The 11,521-nt window shown below is 36.1% G+C and overlaps 1 long non-coding RNA gene across 1 annotated transcript; it reads left to right on the top strand.

Annotated features, from left to right (window-relative positions):
• Positions 1-5,029: 5,029 nt before the first annotated feature.
• On the top strand, positions 5,030-11,257 carry LOC148801999 (uncharacterized). Its single transcript, XR_016083020.1, has 2 exons — positions 5,030-7,065; positions 7,198-11,257. It is a non-coding gene; the product is annotated as an uncharacterized LOC148801999 (long non-coding RNA).
• The last annotated feature ends 264 nt before the right edge of the window (positions 11,258-11,521 follow it).

The raw sequence follows: 11,521 nt of genomic DNA, 5'->3' as shown, positions 1-11,521 counted from the left end.
CTCCTAGCATGAAAATATATTTTGCCTAATGCGCTATATAAGCCATGAGATTGTGCTAGTAAACCTCACTGGCCAATGCTGTCGAAATTTGAAGTTGACAATGAACACGCGAGTCATTTTCTTATTACTTAAAACATAAAAGATGCGAGGAAGAAGACACTAAGCAAATTCATTAAAAAGTTGGTTCATGAATAAAAAAGTGGAAGAAAAACATGAAAGTCACCATGCGGAAAATTATCTAAAACTCACCAGGGTTTTTCAGCATTTCTTTTAAACTCATCATAATTTTTCAAAACGTCCATGAATCTCATGTGAGTAAGTTGACCATTCACCATTAAATAAACTAACGGATGTTAGTAGAATTTTACCTTTTGTTAAGACAAAATTTTGATAAAAAGCAAATAAAAATATATCTCAAATATTTCAGTCTAAATTTTCTTTTGCCCATTTTACATATTTAAGTAAAAAGGAGCCTCAAATAATAATAAAAAAAGAATGCCATTGATTCAAATCAAACTCTTTTGTGGCTCCATATCTACTTGCACAGCACAACTGTCACTATAGACCCAATATCCACTTCTATCTAATGTCAACTAGAACAAAAGTGTATATTGAATAAAAATTAGGCTGGCATGCCATTCAGGGGCACTTTGGTGGACAAATTCTGTCAATGAACACTAATGGTGCTCCAAGGGATTGTGGGTTTTGGAAAACAAAAGGTCACTAGCATGGGGTTTTCTGGACGTTTTTAAAAGTTATGGCTAATTTAAGAGAAATGCTGAAAAGTCATGGTGAGTTTTAAACAATTTTCCCCTAAGGCTCAGTTTGGAAAGAGTACAAATGCAAATATGTACAGCATAAATACATACAAAATAATACAAAATATAAGGTTTTGCGCTCTACATATTTGCATTTGTACTCCTTCCAAGAGTACAAATACAAATATGTACATTACAAAATCATACAAAATATAAGCTTTTGCATTCTATATATTTGTAAAAGTGAATACGAGGAAAATGAAGAATAAATTATCAAAAAAAAAGGGAGAGAAGAAAACTGAGAATTTAACTGACAAGAGTTTCAAATTTTAGAGGTGTATTTGAATGTTTTACTGAATTATGACCACCTGACGTCTGAAAAAGTATATATAGTTGTCACTATTTTCGATCCACTACCAGCAGTATGAGTCAAACGATGTACAGTAAAGCACATGCATGGTTCTCTGTTCCCGGTGGTGTAGCATTCTGCCTGCAAAAGGGCCTCCTTTTGTGACCCTTCACTGACCTTTTTATCTGTGCTGAACCCACCAATGATTTCCAATGTTCCCTTTTGAAGACTATTACAAATCACTTCTCTCATCAAGGCCAATTCTTTCCTTTGAAACCATTAATAAACACCTCCCAGCTCTGAAATTTTAGCTTATCTACTCGACTGACTTGCGTAGCAACACGTTTTGGGGCTGATCCTGTGTAGATTTGCTGCTTCTTTCCTTGTGTTTCATGCATTGGCAAAAACCCTTTCTCTCTAAACCATTATATTCATCACATTCTTGATTGAAGAGTCGGCTTGTACTCAGACATACAACTAGAACTAGTATTTGGGCTCTCAGTTTTTGTTCAGTCAAATGAGTTAGCAAGTTTCCTCTATTCCATGTGCATCTGCTTCTCTTGCCGGTATTTGAACTATTGGCAGAAACCCAGGTAATATATGGTTCGAATTTAGGCTTTCAATTAGCAGATGAAAACCGCTCCAGGGCTAGCTCCCACCATTGCTGCCCCAGCTAGCTACAGTACTCTATCAAGATAAAATGGACCCATCAACCCGTGAGACAGAGATGATATGTCTACACTGATTTCTTTGTATTTCTTAACTATTCAAAAGAAGTTTGTAAACTATTTCCTTTACTTATTAGTGGCAGTTCACAAGTAAGAAGATGCAAATTTAATCAACCCAGTAATTGTCCTAATGAGCTTCTGAGTTTCAGTTAGGGGCTTAGAAAATGTCTGTAGAATGATTTTGAATTCAATTGATATAAACACATCAAGACAAGTATAACCATGGGGTTAACTAATGGGTGATTGAAAGGAGATATAATAAGGTACATAGCTGGATGCTTTTGCAAATAGTCGTCAAGTAACCTCGATCTTGTGGATGGAGAGCACATGATGAAGAGCTAGACCAAGTAATAATGATTCAATGTGGTGGTATTACTTTGGCAATCCCTCAATCCTGTTGGATGATCCCAACCTTTTGATTATATTGTTGATTTGGGATGGCTCAAGAAATTGAGGTTCAGCTTCTTGGGCCCATCATTTTAGGTGCTTTGGCCTCAACCGGGGATCCTCCAATTGGTGACCCTCTTCCTCTTGTGCACCCTACAAGGCCAACCTCGGAAAGCTTTACTCGAGTTGGGGATCTCAAATGCCAATTCCCTTCAGATAAACATTGGAAAGAACCTAGATAGTCTTGAGTTGTAAAGTTAAGCTGAATGTCAACATAATTAACAAGTGACAGATAAGGTCTTACTTTCCAAGTCTTATATCCTTTAAAAACTTAATCCCTCGTACCCTTCAATACGCCAAATATTGTTAGCAACCAACCTTACATATTTTAAGAAACTGTTGATTATCTTGATGTACAAGAAAATCAGTTTCTTAGCATCAAGTGGATAGGTAGTACAAGGCGCCAGATGGTTCAATTGGTATGGTCTGTCTGGTTGTAGCGAGACTTTGGATCAGATCCTGCCTAATTAGGGTTCACTGTGGATTTACCACGGCAACCCGAACCCAACCTCATGTACTTCATTTTGTTATCTATGCATCAAGAAAGAAAATGATACTTCCGTGAGGAGAGAGAGAGACCGACGAAATCCCATTTCTTGATTTCTCCAACGAGGGTCTACAATTGGAGCAAAAGAATGAAGAATTAATGGAAAGGTTTGTGCACAAAGTTGGAGAGGCATATGAAGAGTATGGGTGGTTTAAGTGGCATACCACTGATTTGAGGTGTTTCGAATTGAGGATACGGTTAAGATAGTCCTGTCAACTGGATGGGGCCGAGGTGGAAGGGTGAAGCCGTACATCGAGATCTATAACCATAGAAGAGTTAGAGGCCCGAGGAATTAGGCAGGAATACTCACCACTATACTACAACGACCTGTTGATTAATTTTCTCACAAATTATAATTCAATTTAAGAAATTCTAACATTATGCAACCAGAATGACAAAAAAATAATCTACGGTTATATCATAATATTGGACCAATCATCGTTTGCCACCTCATGATGGAATGTGAGTGATGTGGCATATCATGTTCGGCACAGCTAGAAGTATGATCTTTTTTTGGTAATAATTATTATATTATATTATATATCTTCTAAATAATAAACAACTGGAAGGAAGCTCTGCATATATAATCCCTAGTTCCACTCTAAGGATGTGTTTCTCTACCTTTTCCTTCAAACCAAACACAGCATAATTTAATGGGATTAATGTTGTAAGACTTGAGCGGGATAAAAGATCAGAATGCTCCGAAATGTTCATTTATTTGTTATACGCAAGGCTCATGCTGAAATAGATTGGTTCTTTAGGATCCCATTGGCAACTCCGACACTCTTGGCCCCTGTAAATTTTTTAAAAGAGAACGTCGATGCTATTTTTAAATAAGGCGTGGGTTCTGTTGGATTAAATGAGTGTTTGATTTTGTTTACGTTTATTAATAAATGCTTTGTACTTGTATGAATGCGAAACCAAGATACACATTTAATGAGGGCGTTTATGATATATAGGCGTCATTAGGCACCACATCAGCAAAATGTCAATAAATATCTATCCATTTTAGGAAGCTCTAAAACGAAACTTCCTGAAATAGAAGAGGCACACACAGAAACCAAAGTTTATTTTTACAAACTTCGATACACACAAATGCAATTAATAAGGCATTTGCTGATGGGATATCATATCTATATGACACCATTAATAAACGTAAACAGAACCAAACGTATACTAAATCATTCAGGATCATATTGGTACTGTTCTTCTTGCAACAGCTCTGCCTATTAAATGTGAAAGTTCCATCATGGCTGAACCTTTGACTCTTTATCATGATCTAATTTTAGCCCAAGAGCTTTAATTATCATATATTATTATTGAAGGTAATGCTTATAGTATTTCCAAACTCATGTTGGTGGATGATCTCCATCCACGATGCTAGTTTATCCAAGAGCCTTTTATCTAACCTTCATTCTTGTTCGATCGGTGAACTATATGTGGGACAGACGGCAAATGTTGCTGCTCGTTTAGTTGCCACTTGCCAGATGGGGTGGTTTATCTCTATTTAGACTTTTTACTTGGTCTATTATTCTAGATTTTTTATGTAATACTGTTTAAAGACTCTTCATCGAGTTAATGGAATTCTACCTACTGGCTTCTTTCAAAATAAATAAATAAAAATCAGAATGCTCCATGAATCCTAATTTTTATGGTTAAAATTAAATCATTCAATTCAATAGGGGTGATTTGCATTTGATTTGATTTTTTAATTGGATCCTATTACCATAGCATATTAAAAAATCTCAATATCTAAATCCAATAAAATTGGATTGAATTTAAATCCATATCAAATTATAATTTAGTCTATATTTCTTATATACAATCAAATTTAACTTTTATAACTTATACGAAAAACCAAAACAAATATCCGCTTTGTATAATTATTGCCTAAATATCAATCTAGGCCATTTTCCCGTGCCATGCCAGACCGTGGGCTTGGACCCCTAAGCCCAGCACAGCCCGAGTTGCGCTGAACCACGGGTGGCCCAGCTCACATTACAGTTTTATAGGGATAGGGATGGAAAAATTTCCTTACGGAGTACGGACCGATAAGTTGCATAGCCATAGACTTCATGTTAAGTTGGACGGGAGATGTTTCCAATGAATAATAATTGGAAACATTTCCCGTGAATAATAATTTATAAATACGGAAGATGTTTACGATGCTATGACAGGATGTGAATGTAAGTGTGAGATCGGTGTGAGCCGCCATGTGTGAGCAGCAGATCCGGTGGATGGTAGGTTAAGGACCCATCTTTATTTTAGGCCAATAGACAGCCCACTCGAACCAACGGTCAGATTTACTGCATAATCATCATCATCGTCGTGATCGAGTACATGTAGCACTGATGGCGTCACTTCTCTCTGCACTCTGCTATCTGTATCACTTCAACAGTTAAAATAAACGAGCTTTCGGCCTTTCGCTTTGATTTTGAACGTGCTCCGTGGACCGAGAACGAGTGTCGACGTCGAGAGACAAAATCGGAGAACCCAGAGAACGAAAGCTGGAGGCTCGTTCCGAACCGTCGATATTTTCAGCTTTGCTTTTTCATGCAGACGATTATCGGCTTTCTCGTATCGGTTGGCTATTCGCCTTCCCGAAACGCCAACTTATCAGTTACCGCCACCCGATAAGCTTGTCTCCGGTCTAGCCTGGTCTATCGCCACCACCAAAGCTGTCGCCTCTGAATTCCAAGTCCTCTCCGACCAGACCTCATCCCCCAAGACCAAATATTTGTAACCCGTCTGTGTGTGTGTTTATAATTTGCTGAATATGTTAATTTCTTTTCTATACAATGCATTAACAGTTCTCTTTTCAATTTATAAGTTTTATACCTTGAGCACATCTATTAATCCATATTTTCAATCTTTTAATCAATCTATTTTTTATGTGCCACAGAGTTCTATGGCTTTAGAAACGAGTTTTTGGATCAGTGGTAGTTAATTTGCGCTCTAAGTTTTAAACTGTGTAACGGTTTGCGTGACTTTGGAGTTCTTAACGAAGAGGTTAATCTTTTATTGATTCAGAAAAATTGTGCATTCTAGTAGCTGCTTATAGTAATTTGATCTTGTGGATGATTATTGATGCATAATCTCATTGTTTGGAGTGATTTCGCTTGGGCTATTTTGCATTTCGTTTATATACTCTGCTGGGAAGATTTCTGATAATTATTTGGCTTGTGATGGATGTACTGTAATATCCTACAAGCCACCGAAGCAGCTCTAAGATCGAATGGATTCCCATATCCTTTCAAAGTTCACCAAATTCAAGGCTTTGGCTTTTAAGGGATTTATCCTGTTATATACAGTAGATTGCCAGTTGTGCAAATCGAGACTTGGGATGAGGTAATGGGCTTTTCATGGTGAAAGTTTTGATTTTTCCTGCAGTATTATAATGGTTATTCGTATTTAATCTTCAGAGGTTATTAGAGTGTGCTTTTATTTATACGTACATCACTTTGTATAATGGTTTCCTCAGCATGCAAAAATACGTTCTTAATCTTGCTGAATACAGTATCTGAGATACTCGAATCATGGATTGCTGCTGCTGAAGGTTTAACATATGAACTTAAGCCCGTTTCAATGATCTCCAAGTTTTTATGTGCTCCTTTTTGTTCATTCCAACTAATAAATTGAAGTGGAAAATTGACTAAATTGGTCTTTTATTATCCTCTTTGAGATCATGTAGCATTCTTGTGAAAATAAGGTAAAACTTGGTAATCTTTCTTGCAGAGAATCATTTCATTTGACATTTTAGTTACACTGTGGAGCCAATTTTCATGAAGTGTCCATTTGTTTCAACATAAAAGGGGTGGGAAGTATTCAACCTAAAATTTTAATGCTTTTATTTTTATTTAGGCATGAGAATAAGCTGGAAACATATCCATGGCATATCTGTGCAGTATCCTGTATGCATATCCATATTGTATCCCATGCACACTGGTTCTCTGGCTAGGTCTATGCATATCAGAGAAGAAGAAGCATAAATGGCAATATGTCAAACCATTGAAGCTTTTCTTTGTTGGGGGTGGGGGGTATGTTGGTCAAATGGTCATATTGGTAGGTGAGGTGGGTTGGGCCTCAGTGTTGCATATCCTGACAATGGAAGGGCCAGGGAGGGCATTTTCTTTCTGTTGCATATGATTTCTGTTGAGAGCTTACCCAGCTGCTGGAAGTGCAACTTTGTAATTTGAAGGTTCATCAAATTACCTGGATAAAGGAGGACTGTGTCAGGTTGGCAGCTGGTCGGCATTAAAACTTTTGCTGATTTCTTATGAACATTATGATGAAGGGTCCCTTTGCTTTTGCTAATTTCTTACTCTCCAAGGGGGCTTGTTTAATTTTAAGGTTTCTTTTGCATTGCAGATTTTAGTGATCTCTTTTTTGCTTTGTGTCTTTCTCCGGTAACAGCTGAGGTATACCCTTTGCTTTTCTTAATACATTCTCATTACTAATCCTAGGGGAAAAAAGAAGTTGATTTTATTTTCTGTTATTGACATTTATTATTTGTGGTTATATTGGCACCTTAAGGAACTTGTATACCACTTTTAGTTAGCTGCTTTCAGTTTTTCTGTTGTTCCTTTTCATTTGTTTCTTGACAAAATAGGTGACCTGCATGATGAAAACACGTAGATTATTTATGTTGTACATAACATTGAACAGGAGCATCATACCATCCTGTTACTTTGAGATGGATTTGAGTAAAAGGCCATTACCCAATGTTGGTACTGGCTACCTGGGGTCTTGGGAGGGATGGACTGGACATTGACCTCACCTTTGGCATTTCTTATGAACAAAGTGGCTGTTCTCAGACTTTAACCTGCGCTCTCACACTTGTTAGCCTGTGATTCTACCATTCCACCAAGCAATGGCCCCTTGAGAAGGAATTGCCAATTGAAGGAACACATTAGTTAATAACTAAATAACATATTGAATAGAGGCAAGTTGTTAGATTAGTGACATTCCTTGCAAATGAATTGCAATTTTCTTCTGGGTACCACAGTCTACCAGTGAGATGGCTGATTCACTAGCCAGGGAAGGTGTGTGGTGAATACACCCTGTAGTAGAAAACTACTTATGTTTTTTGTATTTGGGGAGGCTCTTGAGGAGCAGTGGGGGTGATAAAAGAAACTGCTCTACATGGACCTGTATTTTATGTACACAGAATGCATCCATGTAAATACACACTGTACATTTCATTATTATTTAGTTACTGAAAAAAATCCTTGAAAATGAAGCGTTTTTCAGAAGGTGTTGGGGAAGCTTTTTTTCATGGCTGGATACACAAAATGTTCAGGAATGCAGACTATAGTCTATAGCTCCTTTTGTATATGGGAATTATTTTGTAAATCAGGGTGTGTGGTGTTAGTGAGGCAGGGGCAGTTATTTGTTGAGCCTTTGAGTACAGCTTCTTGTTGTACATGTTCTTTCTATCAATATAATAACACAGTACTTTACCTTCTCTCTCTCTCAAAAGAAAAAAGCTTATTGAGGAATTAGAGCGTCTCCGAATACTTTGTTTAGTTTATTATGAACTCATATTTTTTTTTGGGATCAATACCCCTCATATGTTATTAGTTGTGCTATTCGTCATCTGCAGAAAGCATTCTGAATGCAATGCAATATCAGCATGAGAGAATTGGTAAGGAGCATGTTAACAATATGGTGCAGGGATCAATAACACAGTTTGAGATATCAAATGTTTACTATTTATTCTTATTTAATACTTTCATCTCTTCATTTTTTTTTCTATATATCCTTCTTGGTGAGGTTATTCTGTTCTTTTATTCTAGAAAAAATTAGTAATGATATTTAATTGATTTCATATGTCTTTTTTTGGTAATGATATTTTGGTGATATATCCCTGAAATGTTGTGGTTCTGTGGGTTTCCCATACATATTCCAACTCTCAATAATACAAACAGTCAAACATGAAATGATACAACTGCCTGTTTAGATGATTCAAGAGACTTGCAAACGCTAATGTCTATGCAATAGAAAAAGTATGAAGTAAACGAATATTTGTATAAAGGACAATTTTTTTTTAATCAGTTTTTCCATATGGGAGTTGAATGGGCCAAGTTAGGAAACCTTGATGTTGAATGCTATTGAGCCCTCCAATTTTAGCCTCCAACTCAAACAGGAGTTATAGTGAAGCTGACTCTCTCTCTCTCTCTCTCACACACACACACACAAACAGACGCGCACACACACACACACACACGTATTCTAAGGAGGCATATGGCAGTAGCAACCCTTTGGGGAAATTCCCTATTAAATCTATTTCTATCCTATAGGTAAGGAAGTGGGATCTAATGCCGGCTCAGAATCTGGTTGAACAAAAAAATTTATCCCAATCTATCTTTTCTATGTTGTTAATTATGTGATTAAGTGATTTTGGTTGGTTGATTATTATTTTCTTTTTCTTTCTATCATGGTTATAAGTGTTAGTGAAAATTTTGCAAAAATTGGTTTCAATTACAGCCACCAACTGGGAGTATGGTGTGGATTTATTTTGTCTGAAATTTCAAAATGTTTCTCAAAATTTCTTGGATCTCTTTTGAATTAATATTTCCTTGCATTTTTATCACTTATCACTTATTTTAAATCCCCTTGGTGATCTACATCAAGAGCTCTTGCTCAGAAACCTTTATTGGTTGTTGATCCACTAATAGAATAAGGTGGGAAAAAAAAAAGAGAAAGAGAAGTCCCTAATCTCTTTCCAAATGAATAAATAACAGGTTCTTTCTCTTTTAGTGAAAGAAAAAAAAAACAGTATAAAAGGTGTTCATAGTGAAATATGTACAAAACACATACTTCTACCAAAAACCGTGCGGGAGGCATCGGGCATCCTTAGTTAAGATCTTTACTTGGAATATCTGACATACAAAGTTCATGGATTTATATTTTCCTTAATAAAGTTATTCCATTACTTGATGTGTAGTTTAGTCTTTTTTGAAAGTTGAAAACTTTTTTAACTCTAGTAAAGAGTTCATGTGGTCATGCCTGGGTAATCATGAGTTAACTTTGAACTCTCTGTATTGATCTTATCACAGTGAAGATATGCACACACTCTTTGGTATGGTGCAAGTATCAATACCCATGACCTATTATATGTATGTATGTATGTATGTATGTACATATGTATATGTATGCAGTTATACACACACTGGATAGTTTAAACAATCAGATGATCTCCTTAGCTGCAGGTGACAACTTTTTTCAAGGGCTTGGCTACCATTTTATAGGCTTGGTAGGATTTCCTGCGGTTGGAATGAAGATATTCAGATTATACCAATGGCCTGATCTTTAGCTTTGCAGACAATTTTTAATGTTTACAGCCATTGATTGATATCCTTGGCTGGGCCCATCAGATGGCTAGTTTACACCAAAGTGCCCCTGTTCACACTACATGAGATGGGTTTTTGGAATATTTGTGCATTTGATTACCAAATGTGCACCCTTTCTTGTTCTTAGTTTTGATGGATTGATTATGTTTCACTATGTGAACAAGCACCAAAACAAACCATTAGTTGGTATTGTTGCAAAATACCATGTTAGAAGTTTAACTCAAATTACACAATGCCCCTCAGACCAACTAACTTTAGCATATCATGTACTATAAATTTTGAGCACATTAGTACATTATGAGCTTTGAACTGTTGCAAGTTTGTTAATATATTCCCCTATTGTTGATATTTGATTGGATATCAATGATGGAAGGGATCTTTATTATTAAAATAGAGCTATCTAACTGTTTTTTTTTTTTTTAATTTTGAATTATTTGTTGATTGCTTAGTGTATGATGAATCCATTAACTCCTAGAAATATAGCCATATTCTGATACCTGCACCCAAAGATGTCAAATATGTCAAACCATAGAGAACAAAGCAAATAAGCTGCAAATAATAACCAGAAAAATAAAAGAGACAAATTGATGTAGGATGGAAAGAAGTCCTATTAGGGTAAATGTGGTGGTTAAGAAACAACTCAAATCTGATATAATAGAAAAAGAGAGGAAATAAAAGAGTTTCAGATTTGGAAACAAAAGGGACTAGAGAAGAGAAAGAGAAGAAACATTGCACCTTTAGAGAAAATAGTGAAAACCTCCCAAAGCACCAATCCTTGGCACAAGTTTCACAAACTTTAAACTAAAATTTCAATAACAGACTATTTATAGACTCAAGACAAGGACTCAGATCTCCCTTCTGCTCTAATTTAGACTAAAAAACTGTCTAGAATAGAGTCCTAAGTGCATTAAAACTGAGGTAAACCCATATATAACCCATAGAGGCAATCTGATCTGGACTCATCATAAAACAACTCTAAATACCTATAACTAATCCTACTAAAAGTAAACAAACAAAAATAAACTTCAGCCTAAAAATATAAAGACTCAAATTCTGAACATCATATTTTCCAAAAACATAGGGGTTTCCCCACTCCTTGCATTTGTTCCATGTGCAGTGGGTAGAAATATTAAGCAAACATCAGTATTGATGAATGGGGATCAAGTACATGATAATAATAATTAAATCCTTGAGCAAAAACATTGCAGGATTATTACAAGGGTAGCAGCTTATGTTTTGACAATGGACTACTGATACTACACACCTGGGTCTAATGTGATTTCTTGACACTTACCCATTAGCCATCTAAGATAGATTGAGGAAGGGAATTGAAATTGCAA

This window comes from Nelumbo nucifera, chromosome 2, assembly GCF_055504915.1.
Source record: "Nelumbo nucifera cultivar China Antique chromosome 2, China Antique-T2T, whole genome shotgun sequence".
Classification (NCBI taxonomy): domain Eukaryota; kingdom Viridiplantae; phylum Streptophyta; class Magnoliopsida; order Proteales; family Nelumbonaceae; genus Nelumbo; species Nelumbo nucifera.
This window is presented reverse-complemented; position numbering and strand designations above follow the sequence as displayed.